The sequence below is a fragment of the Neolamprologus multifasciatus genome, chromosome 18 (assembly GCF_963576455.1).
Source record: "Neolamprologus multifasciatus chromosome 18, fNeoMul1.2, whole genome shotgun sequence".
Taxonomy (NCBI): domain Eukaryota; kingdom Metazoa; phylum Chordata; class Actinopteri; order Cichliformes; family Cichlidae; genus Neolamprologus; species Neolamprologus multifasciatus.
The window spans coordinates 1297464-1310625 of record NC_140456.1 but is presented as its reverse complement, the minus strand read 5'-3'; the positions used below and the strand labels follow the sequence as shown (position 1 = coordinate 1310625).

Genomic DNA, 13162 nt, shown 5'->3' with positions numbered 1-13162 from the left:
TCTAATGTGCATGTCCACATAATTATGCATTATTATAATTATAATATATTAAAAACACACGCTGTATTTTAAAGAACATACATTAAGAAACAGATTATATTAGATTTATATTTTAAATAAGACAAAATTTGGATTTTACAGCAGTAAAATTATTGTATCTCTACAGTTTAAAAATGTAATAAGCTTTGCCCTGCACAGAGTGGATAGTGAAACAAATGGAATCATCATAAATACATTATTTCATATTTATTACTTCCCCCTCCTCATTGCTTTATTATTGTAGCTCTAGTAATAAATAATAATGTAAGGATTCTGGATCAGCACCATGATGCCCATAGTATATACAGTATTCTGAAGAAGGTCTAAAATGTCACTGTGTGTGCGTGCATGTGTTTGTTTTATGTATATGGATTTTTTTAAATGATTACTCATGATATAACATTGTGCAGACATGTCTGGTAAGGACATGAGGAGGAAACAGTAGAGCTGTGTGAGGCTACTAAAGGCAGTGCTATAACATTTTTCTGTCATCATTTTATTATAGATTAAGTGCAAGAGTTGTTAGGTGTGGATAATTAGATTATAGTTTATTGCAATAGCAAGTTGTGCCTTGTTCTCAGATAGACAGCAAGTGGAGAGTGATATATGAGATGATGGGATGGAAGGAAGAAGAGAAGCAAAGAGTGATTCACAGGCAGAGCCGAGTTTATTTCTCACAGTTTTTTGTTGCCTTATGGTTCCAAGCGCTGTCACCAATCTTTGCATTTTGTTATTATCTCATGACACTTGTTTAATCAGCTACCATCTCTCCTGTGGACTTTTTACTGTCTACAGTCTCAGATCAACACAGCCCTGCCCTCCAGCACTATCAGCAGCAGCAGCAGCAGCAACCCCTCAACAGCAACATTGTACCCATCAGGTAAAACATCGGCTACGTTTGCTTTGCCTTGTTGCCCATATTAGATTGTTGAGTGAGTTGTGTGTTGTTGTTATTCAGCCTGGTTCAATGTGCCCCTTTTTAACTTTGAGCACCCGCCCCTTTAAACGTCTCTGCACGGCCCTGCTTTTTACTCTGGCGTCCACAAATCCTACAGTCGAATTGATTATTTTTTGGTCAGTTCAAGCCTTATTTCACACATTTCAAATTCCAGATATCACAATATTTTGATTTCTGATCACAGTTCCACATCTATATCATTGAGTCTTAGTCTGCCTAAAGAGAACTATTCCTGGCATTTCAATCCAACCCTTCTCCGTGACGAAAATGTTATTAAATATATTACACCCAAACTCAAGGACTTTATTGAGTCAAATGAAAACGTAGAGGTCTCTGATTCAACACTGTGGGAAACATTAAAAGTTGTAATGCGTGGCGAAATTATCTCCTATAGCTCAGCCCTCAAAAATGAGAAGATGAAGCGACTTTCTGGAATTAAAAGTGCCATTCCTCGTCTAGAAAGGGCTTACCAGAACTCTAAAGCACCTGAGGATTACGGAGAAATATTAAAACTCAAATATGAATATAATGCCATTATGAGTGACCAGGTCACCAATCTACTATTGAAGCTGAAACATAAATTGCTAGCGCAACAACTAAAATGAACACAAGCTTTGAGAGCAGTTCACAAAATAAGATCTAAATCTGCTGCTTTTCTAACAAATCCTATAGAAATTAATAAGCGCTTCAGAGAGTTCTATCAGGAGTTGTACTCTTCCCAGCTGAATGTAATACAATCTGCTTTAAATGCCTTTTTTGGTTCTCTCAGTCTGGCTAGGGTGAATGAAGCTGCTAGAGATCAACTCGTTTCGGACTTTACATTGCAAGAAGTGGTAGCTGCTATTAAGTCATTTGCACCTGGGAAGGCTTCAGGCCCGGACGGTTTTGGCAAAGAATTTTATAAGAAATTTTGTGATGGTCTTGCTCCATTCTTGCTGGATGATGTGTGATTGTAAAAACAAGGGTGTATTACCCCAAACTCTATACGAAGCAAATATATCGTTAATTTTGAAGAAAGGCAGAGATGACTCAGATCCTGCTAACTTCTGGCCAATTGCTCTTCAAAATTTTGATCGAAAGGTGATAGCCAAAGTTTTAGCAACTAGGCTGAACAAGTACTTGACCTCCATTATTCACCCTGATCAAACGGGATTTATCCCTGGCAGACTTTCTTTCTTCAACGTTAGGCGTCTTCTCAACACCATCTATTCTGACCATGGTAGTTCGGGAGGAGCAGCAATTTTAGCTCTTGATGCACACAAAGCCTTTGATCAGGTTGAGTAGTTTTATATGTTCGAGTCATTACGGAAGTTTGGGTTTGGTGAAATATTTATATCTTGGGTTAAATTAGTTTACGCAAATCCAATCTGTTCAGTTCTCACAAATGGAGAGAGGTCGGCGCCATTTCCTTTGCAGCGCTCTGTTCAGCAGGGCTGCCCCTTGTCCCCTGCTCTGTTTGCTCTGGCATTAGAGCCCCTCACGATTAAGATGAGAGCACATCCAAAAATACAAGGGCTCATGGTCGGAGGGGTTGAAACTGTTATTAGTTTGTACGCAGACGATGTACTATTATACCTGCGTAATGCAGAAAAATCTGTACCATCCCTTCTTAATTTGGTCACCAAATTTGGCAAAATTTCAGGATGTACAATTAACTGGATTAAAAGTGAATTTATGCCTTTATCTAAAACCTGTTTACCAAGTTTTCTGTAATGTTCCATTCAAAATAGTTAACGGCCATTTCACATATCTTGGATTAACTGTTCCTAAAGATCCCAAATGAATTTTTAGCTTGAACTTTGCTGAATTTTTATCAACGTTAAAACATAACATTGAGTCATGGAAAATTCTTCCCCTATCCATGGTCGGTCGTATAAATCCCATAAAAATGGTCTGTCTTCCTCGATTTCTGTATCTTTGCCAAAATCTTCCTATTTATCTCACTTCGTCTTTCTTTAAGGAATTTGATTCAATTATTACTTCTTACATGTGGAACAACAAGAATCCTAGGATTTCAAAACTACATCTACAAAAATCCAAATTGGAGGGAGGTCTGAGTTTACCAATATTTAAACATTATTACTGGGCTGCAAATCTAAGAGCCTTGACCTTCTGGCACCAGAAGGCACCCCCCTTTGGGTTAAAATGGAGGCTGACATTGTAAGGGACTCCTCTCTAGAGACCCTGCTTTTCTCAAAAGTAGGGAGGGCTGAGAGCTTTAGGAAACTGGGGTTTGATCCAAAACCATCTGTGCGGATTTTAAACCAAATTAAGAGTTTTTTTGAACTGCCAAACTCCTCTGTTCAGGCACCAATATGTGATAACGAAGCCTTTTTGCCTCCTTGGGATGATAAATCCTGCTATGTTTGGAAGGAGAAGGGCTTAATCAAATTCAAAGATCTTTATATAGATGGAAAATTTGCATCATTTAATCAGCTTAAGCAAAGGTTCAATATACCGCCTTCACATTTTTACCGTTACCTACAATCAGGCATTTTATGCAATCCAATATGAAGAATTACCAAGATGTTCCACATGAACATAACCTTTTTAATGTGCTCCTGAGCCCTCCTTACTCCAAACATCTGATTTACACTATTGTACATTTGTTTGTTTGGGGCGACCGTGGCTCAGGAAGCGTATCTGTAACCGGAAGGTCGCCGGTTCGATCCCCGGGCTCTCTGTCCTGGTCGTTGTGTCCTTGGGCAAGACACTTCACCTACCGCCTACTGGTGTTGGCCAGAGGGGCCGATGGTGCGATATGGCAGCCTCGCTTCTGTCAGTCTGCCCCAGGGCAGCTGTGGCTACAACTGTAGCTGCCTCCACCAGTGTGTGAATGCGAGAGTGAATGAATAGTGGCATTGTAAAGCGCTTTGGGTGCCTTGAAAAGCGCTTTATAAAATCCAATCCATTATTATTACATTTGTTTGATAGCATTGAAGTGCAGACTACGAGGATAAGAGACGCTTGGAAGGAGGAACTGGTTATAGAAATATCAGAATCAATGTGGGACAAATGCTTATCAAAGATTCATTCCTGGTCTGTTAACAGCAGACATCAGTTAATACAATTTAAAACTGTCCATCAGCTACATTACTCCAAGGTTCGGCTACACAAAATTTATCCTTCAACTTCCCCCATATGTGACAGATGTAAAACATCAGAGAGCACATTGGCTCACGCTTCCTGGCATTGCCCCTCATTGACCAACTTCTGGTCCAAAATATTTGATTGGTACTCTAAAGCTTACGGGATCTCCATCTCACCCAATCCAGAAATTGCAGTTTTTGGCTGTGTACGTTCCAGATTATGGATACTTGTAGTTTCTAATCTTTCTTTTTTTTTTTGTCCTTCTCTATTGATTATTATTATTGTGCTATTTCTTGTCCTATTATCTCAGCACTTGAGCTGTATTTGTTCGTTGATGGGTTTCTATGCTAGGAAAATTAAAATATTGAAAAAAAATTGGCAAAAACATTCAAATGTACCTGTTTTAAGATTTTAATGTTTTTAAAAAAGATAAAGTGAGCTCTCAACAGAACGCAAAACAATTTCATCCTGTGACTTAAAAAGAGATTAACTGACATCAGGCAACACTTTACTATGCAATACCACTTTTCTACCACAAGATGGTGCAGTGACTCTATTTAACCAGGTAATTCATTAAGAGAAAATCTTGTTCAGTGTCGGAGAAAAGACAAACCCTCCTGAGTAATGCAGATAAAGCTTTCTGTTCACCTGAAGAGACTGGTATCTTTATTTACTCCTTAGAGGTTTTCACAACACAGCATACACGAAATACAAATGGCTGTTGTGGAAGCTGCTAATGTCAGTACGGCTTGAAATATCCATGAAAACTATGTGAGTTCCTCATCTTATGCCCGGGAACATAAAGTAGAACAAAAGAACAGCCAGAAGATGCTGACGACCAAAGATGAATGGCTCTTCAGATCTGATCTGCTGCAGTGAGAGTCTGCTGCGATGCCCACAGTGACAGGAAACACCAAAACCGTGTACAAAAACACACTTCTTCACACTGCTCAGCTCCACTGGGGGCGACATCATCCAGTAGGCGGTGCTCTCCTTCTGCACTGTGTTCAACCATTGTGTCAATAATAAGTGCTGCTGTGAAGAGAACAATTCTCAGACTGAATGTTGAACATCAGCTAGTTTCTCCTGTTGATTTAAACCTTGTTGTACAGATGGAACATTGGCTGTGGATTATTCTTGCTGCTCTTTTCTTTGGTGAGATACAAACATCAACATGTTTCCTCTGCTTAAATAAATGTGTTTGTCTGATTAATGGTGAGTTTTTAATCATGTTTATTGATCCATCTCGTCCTCTGCATGTTCTGTTCTTCCTCAGAGTGTAAAGGAGAAGACAAAGTGATCCAGGAACAAGGAGATGTCATTGCTGCTGAAGGAGACACAGTTACACTTGGATGTACTTTTGCAAGTCAAACAACACCCACCTTGTTCTGGTACAAACAAGAAGTAAACGCTTACCCAAAATATATCTTACGGAAATTTCTCTCTGGAGCAACAGATAAAGCCCCAGAGTTCCAGGAGGACAGATTTGATGCTAAAATCAACAAAACATCAGTTTCTCTGAAGCTCCAGAAGCTTCAGCTGTCTGACTCTGCTGTGTACTACTGTGCTCTGCAGTCCACAGTGACAGGAAACAGCAAAACTCTGTACAAAAACCTTTGGAGCAAAGACAACAGAATACTCCACAACATCCACTAGAGGGAGCCACACACTGTTAAACCTCTGATTCTTGTGTCATTGGACAAAGACAACAGAGAAATGAAGCAGTAAAGATCAGAGACAGAGACAGAGCTGCTGTGGAAGCACAAAACTATTTGAAGAAAAAAAACTTTATTTATAAAGAACACCATCGAACAATGTCGAACATTTGTTTGTCTTCTGAAGAAACAGAAACAAAACTGCTTCAGCTGTCAGATATCACCACTCTGACATCTGAGCTCATAACCCACAAATAACTGAGACACAGTAAAAAAGAATAACAGATATTTCAATCATCATCATCATCGTTTATTTATATAGCACTTTAAACACACACAAGGCTGACCAAAGTGCTGAACAATAGAAACATAATAGATACCATAAGAATAATAAATACGATAAAATAATAAACATAGCAAAAACAATAAAATACAAAGTCAACCACTGAGTCAAAAGCCAGTGAATAAAAATGCGTTTTCAATCTGGATTTAAAAAACAGCACTGATGTCGATCGCCTAATGTGAAGAGGAAGATTATTCCAAAGCTTAGGAGCCACGATAGAGAACGCTCGGTCTCCTCAGTTTCAGCCGTGATTTGGGGACTGAGAGCAACAGCTGCTCAGCTGACCGGAGCGAACGAGTGGGGACATAGGGCTTCAGCAAATCAGACAGATACGCAGGTGCCAGACCATTTAAGGATTTAAAAACCAATAAAAGAACTTTAAAATGAATCCTAAATTCAATTGGAAGCCAGTGCAGGGAGGCCAGAACCGGAGTAATGTGCTCAAATTTCCTTTTACCAGATAAAAACCGTGCCGCAGCATCTCTGTACTAGTTGCAGGCGTGTCAGAGTGCCGGTCCAACCCCTATTAAAAAGGAGTTACAATAATCCAAGCGTGAGGTTATAAAAGCGTGGATAACAGTCTCCAAGTCACGCCTTGAAAGAAAAGGTTTAACCTTCGACAGACGCCTGAGTTGATAGAATGACGATTTCACGTGGCCATCAAAGGTAAGTGCAGAGTCGATTTTTAACCCAAGATTGGTAATCGAGCTCTTCAGGTGAGGGGTCAGAGCAGCAAGGTCAACATCAGGGATATCAGCGGAATGATTCGGGCCAAACAGAATTGCTTCCGTTTTACATTCATTAAAATTTAAGATGTTTTAAGCCATCCATGACTTAACATCACTGAGGCAATCAAGCAGGAGTCTGTGGGGAGCTATCAGAACGACTGAAAGGAAAATAAAGCTGGCAATCATCAGCATATAGAGGAAATGAAACTTTATGTTTACGAAAGATCGCACCCAGTGGCAGGAGATACAATGAAAACAGTAATGGCCCAAGAATAGATCCCTGTGGTACACCCCACGGCAGAGGGGCCACAGAGGACGATGACGAGCCCAACTTAACACAGAAGCTCCTGTTTGACAGATAAGATTTTATCCACAGGAGTGCCAAACCAGAAATGCCCACACAATGCTGTAATCGAGAGATCAGCAGGTCGTGATCCACTGTGTCGGATGCAGCAGTCATATCTAGTAGTATAAGCACTACATGTTTACCACAGTCTGTCGCTACCAGAATATTGTTCATAACCTTTATGAGAGCTGTCTCTGTGCTATGAAACGGCCTAAAGCCAGACTGAAAAACTTCAAACATTTGAGAGTTATTTAGATAATCCATCAGCTGAGTGTGAACAACCTTTTCCAAGGTCTTACTCAGAAAAGGAAGTTTAGAGATGGGTCTAAAGTTTGACATATCTGAAATATCTGAGCCTGGCTTCTTAAGTAAGGGATGAATAACTGCAAGCTTAAACTCACTTGGTACTTGACCTGACAAAAGGCTGGTATTGATTATGTTCAAAATATGTGGTCCAACAGTAGGAAACACCTCTTTCAGAAAACGGGGATGAACGACATCATTCGGAGAACCACACGGTTTAGCAGTTAACACAAGCTTCTCTAATTCAGGTAGAACAATTGGTTGGAAAGTAATAAGCAAATTTAAACAGGGAACATCTCAGCCGGGCCAACAGAAGATAAAGTGGAGGGTCTCAACTGGCAACCTTATCCACAAAGAAATTAAACCTATTACACATAACCTCAGAAGACTGCAAAAGAACATGATCCTCTGCATTCAGTACAGAATTAATGGTATTATACAGAACACGAGGGTTATGTGAATTAACAGCAATAAGTTGTGAAAAATAGGAATTTTTGGCGGTTTTTACTGCCCTCTGATAAGCTTTCCAGCTCGTCTTAAGAGCTTCCAGAGAAACGTACAGCCTGTCCTTTTTCCATCGCCTTTCACATCTCCTACAGTCTCTTCTAATGGCTCGAGTAAAATCGGTTAGCCAAGGGCTGGCCTTGGGTTTACACTGCCTGAGTCTTAGAGGTGCAACAACATCAAGGGCAGATTTACAAACAGAGTCCAGATGAGAGAGTAATCCATCTACGGAGGACGACTCAGAGGGACTGGACACAAGTTGTTCAAATAGTGTTGAAAAATCCTCAGCAGTATCTGAGCCGAAGGCACGATAGCAGCGTAGGTGCAGCTCGTTTAACAACAGGACTAAGAGGAACAACGTCAAATACAATGGGCATATGGTCAGAGAATACAGCACCCTCCACATGTAAGTTACAGACAGATAACCCATATAACATCAAATCCAATGTGTGACCACGTTCTTGAGTGGCACATTTAACAGATTGAGCAAGATTAAAAGAGTTCACCAGGTCCATGAATTCCTTAGCCAGGGGCTTCATAGGCAACAGATGTGTATATTAAAATCACTGAGTAGCAGGACCTGGTCATACCGGGATGCACAGTCAGCGAGAAACTCCGAAAACTCAGATAAAAACTCCTTGTTATATTTAGGAGGCCGATAAACTATTGCACACAGCAATGAAGGCGAGTGGCTCAGTTCACACAGGCAAAGTTCAAAGCTGGTATGGCGTGTCCATGAGGATAGTTGCTTAAACTCAAAGTGTGATTTAAAAACAACAGCTAATCCCCGCCACGACCAGAAGCTCTCGGAGCGCTAAAATAAGCACAGCCAGCGGGCAGCAGTTCAGAAAAGGTGCTTAACTCACCGGGTGAACTCCAGGTTTCAGTCAAACAGAGGAAATCCAATGGGAAAAGAAAAGAAAAGAAATCCTTCAGGATGAAGGTCTTATTCGCCACCGATCTGGCATTTATTAAACCCAATCTGAGGGGAGCTGGTTCGGAGACCTCCGCGGCAGTGACAACCAGATCCACCGATCGAAGGTTTGATCGGTCCATTCTCCTCCAACGCAGATGCCGAAGACGGAATGATTTAACAGGGCTGCTCCCGAGAGAGCCGACGACGGGAACCAACCAGGAATCCACAGGATCCAGAGCACACGATGGTACCAAGAGTCGTGGAAAAGATTGACGAACGGAGCGTAGATCGTGAGGAAGGTAAGAAATCTGGATTCTCAGCTCAGGGTACCCCGTCTCCTGCGTCACTTCCGCATATCTGGTGGCAGTGGTAGGGGATGCCAGCGCAATGGTACTGCTTCCAGGTAGGGAGGCAGAAAACCCTGGCTATCTTTACCAAGCCAAACCGAAACTTTGGTGGATGAGCCGATTTCCAATAAAGTCTGGCAATCATACGACAGTGTTGAACTGACATGTTGCACAACATTAGCTAAAAACAATAAAATCAAACAGATAAAAAAGAGCGGTTGACGGCATGCCAAACACACAGGCGCCATCTTAACCCCTATACATCAGTCAGATATCGTCTCGTATCCTCTGGTTTTCAACAACACTCAGAATCCAAAGTGATGGAGGTAAAGTTTGTGCAACTCTGTCACAGGAGAAAATCTCAAAGGCTGCAGATGAAGACCATCAGCTGACAAAATGCTCCTCCACTTTTTTAAAATTTGAATGTATTGTTATAAATTTACACAGTTGTAATAATATGACACAGAAACTGCTGTAGAAAATCACTGAAAACATGCTGAACTCAAAGGTTGATTATAGCGTTTTTAGAAAAGTTACAAAACCCTTCTTCCAGAATGGCAAAGAAATCTCCCAAAACAAGAAACTCCCCGACATTCAAAAGGTCAAAAGAACGTGATCACAGATACAAGAGCAGAAATGAGCATCCTCTGAAGGGTGGCGCTGGCCTTCCTTAGTGATCGGGTGAGGAGGTCAACTGTTCATGAGGGACTTCTTACAAAAAAAAGAAAAATGAACAGATATTATCAGAACAAATGCTGCCAATCAGAATAGTTGTTGGAGTAGTGTAAAGGTGTTTGAAATACGGTTTTCCCCACAAAACTTTCAGCACTACTACTTCTGCTGTTTGTGGGTCTTCATGTGCCACGACAAATGATGCCTCTGGCGGAACATTTTCCCACAGGTTTTACAGTGATACGGTTTCTCTCCAGTGTGGATAGTTTTGTGGCTTTTAAGTGACGATGACAGAGTAAATCTTTCCCCGCATGGCCACACAAACATACGGCTTCTCTCCTGTGTGCGTTCTCATGTGGCGAAGAAGGGGACAGCGTGTAGTGAAGGTTTTCCCACATGCTTGGCAAGGATGAGGCCTCTCTCCTGTGTGGATTCGCTGGTGGTCCATCAAAATACGCCTTTGATTGAAAGACTTCCCTCATGTTTTAAAAGAGTATGGCCTCTCGCCGGTGTGGATTCTCATGTGGTTAATCAAATCACTGCGTTGAAAAAGGTTTTCTCACACGTTTTGCAAGAATGAATCCTCTCTCCCGTGTGAATTTTTGTGTGACGCAACAAAATGCTCTTTTCACTAAAGGTTTTCCCACACAGTTTGCAAGGATGAGGCCTCTCTCCGGTGTGGATTCTCATGTGGTTCATCAAATCACTGCGTTGAATAAAGGTTTTTCCACACGTTTTGCAGGAATGGATCTTTTCTCTCGTGTGAGTTTTTGTGTGACGCAACAAAATGCTCTTTTCACTAAAGGTTTTCTCACACGTTTTGCAGGTATGCAGCTTCTCTCTTGTTTGCATTCTGGGACGTGTCCTCTTTCGAGACTTTTTCTTGAAGGCTTTTTTACATTTTCTTAAGGGAAAACCATCTCCTTTCAAAGGCTGTTTACCTGTATCAGTGTTACACTTATCAGCTGGCATGGGAGAGTTTTCTGTATCATTGCTCTGACTTCTGCTTCTATTTCCAGTCGAACCTGAATTGACATTCCTGCTTCCTTCCTGATCCTGGCTCTCAGCTACAGCAGAGCTGTGAGCAGCGAGCTGGTCACTGTCTGGTTCTGCTTCACTCTGGTTGCTTTCCCCCCAAGTAAAAGTCACCTTAAAAATGGTATCATTCTCTTCCTTCACTACAACCTGCTCGTCCTCCTGACTGCTGTGCAGTTCCTGCTGTTCCTCCCGGTCCAGTCTGGAGCTCCTCTCCTGGTTACAAAGCTACTGTTTAGGAAGAACCTCCTCCTTACAGACATGCTGTTGTGCAAGGTCTGGAAGGACAGAAAGAGACAAGAAAAAGAAATAAACACGGTTATGACATTAGGACATCACCATATATTCCTATTACTTAGTCAGCGTGTCAATCACTGTTCATTGTAGCAAGTTAGGGTTTCAATCCCAGCTGTCGTGGCAGTGCCAGGAATACATGTGAGCTGTGTGGAAGTGCAGCGTACTGAGAAGCAAGGTTTCTTTCACTTTGTAAAAATGGCTCCAAATTAATGGATGTCTATACTAATTCAGTATTTTGGACTAACAAAACCAAGATGCCCCCCTCCCAATGATGAAACTAACTGACCACCGACTCGTTTAGTAGTACTCAAATGTAAATTATTTTCCTGGTTCATTACAAACCACCAGTCCAGTGCTGTGAAATAAATGCACTGTGATTAACCAGGTTTTTTTTCATTGCCCACACGCAGGCCTCGTTACTGCCAGACCTGCTGAATGAAAAAAAAAGAAGCAGCCGTCTGACAAAGTGATTCCAGCGAACCACAGCAAGAGCCAACGTTCAATATTCAACAACAAGACAGAATCTGGGAGACTAGACGAGACAAAAGTTGAACTTTCTGGAAGGTTTGAGTCCCGTTTTAAGTGATGTAAAACTAACACAACATTTCAAAAAAGAACATCATAGCAACAGTCAAACATGGTGGTGGCAGTGTGATGCTGTGGGGCTGCTTTGCTGCTTCTGGGTGACGACCAGAAAGCCCCGACGGAAAATCCCAGTCCGACTTCAAAGTCTTAAAGGATTTCGCAGCCTGCTGTTCCGCACCGTCGTAAACCTTCCAAATGCTGAACTGCAAAACTTTGGAACAGCTTTCTGCCTCCACTCTTGAGTCATTGGCCTTATGTAAGCATCTCCTCTTCATGTAATCTTTATGTTTTGTCTTGATCTAATCAAAATGTAACTTCTAAAGAAAACAATTTCTTAAACACAAAAAATATCAAAGTTTTTTGAGTACAGTCGAAGGTCAAAGTCAAATAAAATTAAGATATATATGGAATCTAAATTAAGGCAAAAAATGTACCTTTACTCTGTTTTCTTGGAAAAGTGCAACAGAGCCGTGCATTAAACGAAGCATCAAAGCAAAGGTATGTATGTCTGTACCGTACCGGGTCATATGATTGTTGGGGTTTTCTCTGTATCTACTGTACAATATAAAGCGCCTTGAGGCAACTTTTGTTGTGATTTGGTGCTATATAAATAAAACTGAATTAAATTGAATTGAATTGAAGAAGGGCTCTAAAAAGATTTAAGAAATTGGAGGCCCCTAACATTCATTCACCAGCATGGTCACAGGGCGTCATCTGATTGCTGGAGTTTTTTCTGCACTACTGTAGAGTCTTTGCCTTACAGTATAAAGTGCCTTGATGCGGTTGCTGTTATTTAGCGCCATATACATTGAACTGAAATTAAATTGCTCTTTTGATCGTCTTATGTGTCCATTTTCTGGCGCTGGTTGATTATATTGATACCACTGTAACTCACGCTGTGGATTTATTTTGCCCGAAAAATCGCTACAGAATAAACGTCACAGACTCACCTGTCCTGTGCAGCTTGATTTCCGGTTTCCAGGTGATATCCAGCAGTCTGCGCTGATGGTCGATCTCTTCCTCGTACTGGACGATCGTTTTTTCAAACTCCAAGAATATTTGTTCAGCAGCAGCAGTTAGTCGCTCGTTGATAAACTCTCTCAGATACTGAACTGAAGGCATTGTTGCTGACACAACTCACCACAACACGACACAACCGACCTTCTACTGATTAACGTCTCTCTCTATATATATATACATATACACACATATATATGTATATATATGTATATATATTTATATATATATGTATGTGTGTGTATATATATATACGTATATATATATATATATATATATATATATATATATATATATATATATATATATATATATATATAGGTGGTG

At 40.9% G+C, this 13162-nt stretch overlaps 1 pseudogene across 1 annotated transcript in view; it reads right to left on the bottom strand.

Moving 5' to 3' along the window:
- Window positions 1–704: 704 nt before the first annotated feature.
- LOC146496920 (uncharacterized) overlaps window positions 705–13162 on the bottom strand; it is a 35733-nt pseudogene continuing 23275 nt past the window's right edge. Inside the window, exons 5-6 of the transcript XR_014870585.1 lie at window positions 12769–12954; window positions 705–11214 (exon numbers count right to left, since the gene is read on the bottom strand). The product of XR_014870585.1 is annotated as an uncharacterized LOC146496920 (transcript). The remainder of the gene's footprint in view (window positions 11215–12768; window positions 12955–13162) is intronic.